Genomic DNA, 4,276 nt, shown 5'->3' on the forward strand with positions numbered 1-4,276 from the left:
CACGCAGATATGCAAGGTCACCCTGACACTGGTGCCAGGCCGGCCTCAGCTCCTTGGGGCTAGCACAGCCCCTGCCCCCCCCCCCCCACCCCGTTCCCTCCTTCCCACCCCTGTGTCCCTATCCATGCTCCACCCAATCCTGGCACCAGCCTCCCCATACCTCTGCCCACCCCTCTCCCCAGAGGGCAGGGTGTAAATGCCACGGTCTGAGGTGGACGAAGGCGGGATAGAACGCACAGGCTTTGATCCTGAGAGGCTGGGAGTATGAGGGGCCGCAGCCCCAAAGAAGGCACCCTCACCACCCCTTCAGAGCACGCCTGTTGTGTCCCCAAGGTCTCCTCAACACTTGGCTGAATCTCGAGTGGCAAGGCCAAGAGGAGGCCAGGCCCGGCCTTGCTACACAAGACCCCTGCCCAGCCCGACCCCTCAGCCTGAGGGGCAGCCCCGGAGGGTCTTGGCCTCCCCACAAGTCCCTCCCTCCCTCCCCCACTGTACTGTGAATGTCCTGTGACTCAGCACAAAGACAGATAATATATTTAATTCATGTTGTACAGAAAGGAGCGAGCAGTCTGTACCGAAAAGCTGATTTTGACAGATTGATCCCAAAGATGGACGACTGAAGGCCCTTCTCCAGGCCTCGTGAGTGCGGCTGGGGCGTGCTTGTAGATGTATATATATATAAAGTGGACAGAGAGTTTGGTTTGTGTGGATCTCTGAGCCCACCCTGGGCTTGGGCGGGGTTCCCTGCACCCTTCCTGCTGGATTCCGGATGCTGCCGCCTCCAGGGCCGGAAGTCAGCTCTGGGTGTTGTGGGGTGGAGTGGAGGAGGCCTCTGCCCAGGGTGGTGGCTGGAGGGGTGGAGCCAGCCAGAGAGGGAGTCCCGGGGAGGGGTGCCGGCTGCTTAAGCTGACCCTCCTGCTCCCCCAACTGAACAGCTTCCTGACTAATGGGGAGGGAAGGAGGGAGGTTTAAGAGAGGGTTGACATGGGGAATGGCCAAGGCCAGGGCACAGAACGAGGGTGAGCACCTCTGTCCTCCAGCCCAGCAGCAGTGTCCACAAACCCCGAATCCACCTTGTGCTGCCCAGACCGCCTCTCACCTCGGGTACACACAGCCTTCTTGCACACACATCTTCCAAAGTTCCCAGCATCCTGCTCTGTCTTCCAAGTCAGCGTCCAGGCTTGTTCTCCCAAGAGCACGCGGAGAAGGCCGGCCCCAAACCGCACCTCCTGACTTTCCCTGTCCAGTGGCCTCATAGCCAGCCAAAACCACTTTCCAATCCACTGACATCCTTGGCGTGGCTGCTTTCAGAGAAGGAGGCTAATGCTGAGGTTGGGTGATGTCTTCCAAGGTCATGAAAGTAAGGGCGGACCAGGGCTTGGCTCTCAGCCCAGCACCACTTCCGCCCCCTGGACTTCCTCACCCTTTTCAGGCAGCCGGTCACCAAACTATAGGACAGTTAGTGCTTGTTGGGAGACGTAGTGGTGGGAATCAGGGATATATATGAATATGAGAGAGACCGTGAGCCAGGGAGAGGGGCAGAGGGGGGGAGAGAGAGACTCTTAAGCAGGCTCCATGCTAAGCAACAGAGGGCTTGATCCCACGACCCTGGGATCATGACCTGAGCTGAAATCAAGAGTCGGACATTCAACTGACTGAGCCATCCTGGTGCCCCCCAAGTCAGACTTTTTAAACTAAGTTGAGTGCGGGGTCACCTGGGTGGCTCAGTCGGTTAAGGGTCCGACTCTTAGTTTCTGCTCAGGTCATGGTCTTACTGTTGTGAGATCTAGCCCTGAATTGGGCTCTGTACTCACAGCACGGAGGCTGCTTGGGATTCACTCTCTCCCTCTCTCTCTCTCTCTCTGCCCCTTCAGTGAGCTCTCTCTCTCTCAAACACACACACACACACACACACACACACAAACAAAAACAAAACAAAACAAGCTGAGTTTGGAAAGAACCCAGACAGACCTGATATTGATGAGACTCCCTACTACGTGCCAAGCACGTGCGGAAGCATCTCACTGACCCCTCACAACAGCCCCGTCGCTCTCCCTGCTCTGCAGGTGAGGACAGTGAAGTTAACTGTCTTCCCCAGAGTCATCAAGCAAATAAGAATCCCAGGTCTGTCGGCCATACCAGCCATTGGTCTTCAAGGAGGGAAAGGAGCAGAGAGAAGGAGGTGTGGACAGTGCGGGGCCCTCAGAGCCAGGGGAGCCAACACAAGGCAGGACTCCAGGCTGCCGCTGCTTTGCTGGAGCACCTCGCGAGACCACCGTTGTGGGCAGACAGCGATGGCCACCAGTTCACAGAGGGGCTTGCCCCTTTAAGAGTTCCTGGGGGGGACAGCTGTTCTGTCTGTTGTGGAGGCTCACATGGGTGGGGGGGTATGTTGGAGGTCTATGGGGGGGGCATCAAGGCACTCTGAGCTGCCCAAGAAAGCCTGGGGCCCCCAGCGACAGGTTTGCACCAGGCTTCGTATGTAGTTAGCGCTCCAAACCTTTCAGTGCAGAAGTGCTTCCGGAGAAGGCAGCTGGAGGGCCCAGTGAGTCTGGTTATGAGCTGTAGGGGCAGAGGGCGTCAGGCGCCATCACCTGGCTCTCTAGCAACCAGGCTAAACAACACAGGCACGTGTTTCCTGGACACCCCCGCCATCATATCCTTATACCTTAGGCTCAGGAGCCTGCCCGTTTCACTGGAGCCCTGGGCAAAAGCACCCCTTAGCGAGTCATATCCCCCCTGGTACCACTGCCCCATCTGCTCCTGGAGTAGGTCAGGGATCCCGGGGTCTCGACTGACCTCTCCCTTCACCATGCCCACTCTGCTGGGTGTTTGTAGTTTGCAGCTGCCTGACAAAACGTCCTAGTTGTGGATGGCTGCAGGGGTGGGGTGGGACCAGGGGCTGGCTCTCCGCAGCCCCACCCTTCCCTTCCGGTGGGCTCCCAGTCGCCCTGCCCCTCCAGTCTGGTCCAGTCCCCCAGGCCGCCACTCCCTTCGCCCTGCTCGGCTGCTTGGACCCGCTGAGGGTCAGCGCCGTCGCCAGACCTCCTTGTCTTGCTTGAATCAGCGCCCCTGTGGCCCATCTTTCCACCTCCGTCCCTTTGGACCCCTGCTTCCATCTTGAGGCCTCCCAGCACTCATGAGCCCTTCTGTCTCCAGAGCAAATCCTCACACCATGAATCGGTCGCTGGGCCCAGGACGCCGAGGTGCATGGGTTGCCCTCACCTTCCAGGGGCTCAGGCCTGCTGGCGGAGAAGGTATCTCCATACACCTTCTTGTCAAGTGCTCATTGAGTGCCAGGCGCTATGTTGGGCCCTGAGGATGGGGCAGTGAAAGAACCGCCATGTCCCTGCTGTCAAAGAGCTTAGAAAGATGTCACCCAGATACACACATGGTACATCCAGGGGTCAGAAGTGTGACAGGACAAAATTGAGCAGGGTCAGGACAGATGTGACGGCCGGGGGTGGGGGCTCTCTGACAAGATCAGGGGCAGCCGTGACTTGAGGGGGGGCGGGGAAGGTGGACCCCCAAGGACAGAGCATTCCAGCAAAGGCCCCGAAGGGAGCGTACTTGAGAATGAGCAAGGAGGAGGCAGGCTGGAGCACAGTGGCCGGGCAGGCTGGTGAGGCCGCCGGGGAGCACGTAGGACATGCCAATGCCTGGCTCCAGCTCAGATCGGTTCGCTCAGACCTGGCGGTGGGGACAGGCATCAGTAGTTTTTCAAAAGCTCCTTAGATGACCCTAATGGAACGTGTGCAAGTGAGCAGGTTTGTCAGGACTTGAATCCAGGCCCGCCCGCCTGAGCAGCACCACCGGCCTCGCGGGGAGATGTGGGCGGCCGGCGGCCAGCACAGAGGATGCACAGCTGGGGTCCTGAGGACTGGGAGCAGCACCCTCGCCCTCCGGTCACCTACAAGCAAAGGTCACCATAGGCACCAGAGGGTTAGCCAACAGTCACTGCGCCCCCACCCCACCACACGCCCCCTGCCACCAGCCAGCTCCTCCTCTGGACCCTCTGGACCTCCCACCATCCACCAATGGGAAGGGCAGCATAGGACATGGAGGCCGGAGGCCGCTGTGCCTGGCGGCCTTTCTGAAGGTCGGTGCTCAGCTCCGGTGAGGGTGTGCCACCGCCCGAGACAGGACAAGACGGGGCAGAGGGTACGCTGCCTGCCGGCGCCTCCCCCCTCCATCAGCCTCTTCTCCTCTCCCTCCTTCCCTCCTTCTTCCTGCCTCTCGCTCCCTTTTCCCCTCTGCCACGCCCTCTTTCTGCCCC

Source organism: Neofelis nebulosa, chromosome 15, assembly GCF_028018385.1.
Source record: "Neofelis nebulosa isolate mNeoNeb1 chromosome 15, mNeoNeb1.pri, whole genome shotgun sequence".
Lineage (NCBI taxonomy): Eukaryota > Metazoa > Chordata > Mammalia > Carnivora > Felidae > Neofelis > Neofelis nebulosa.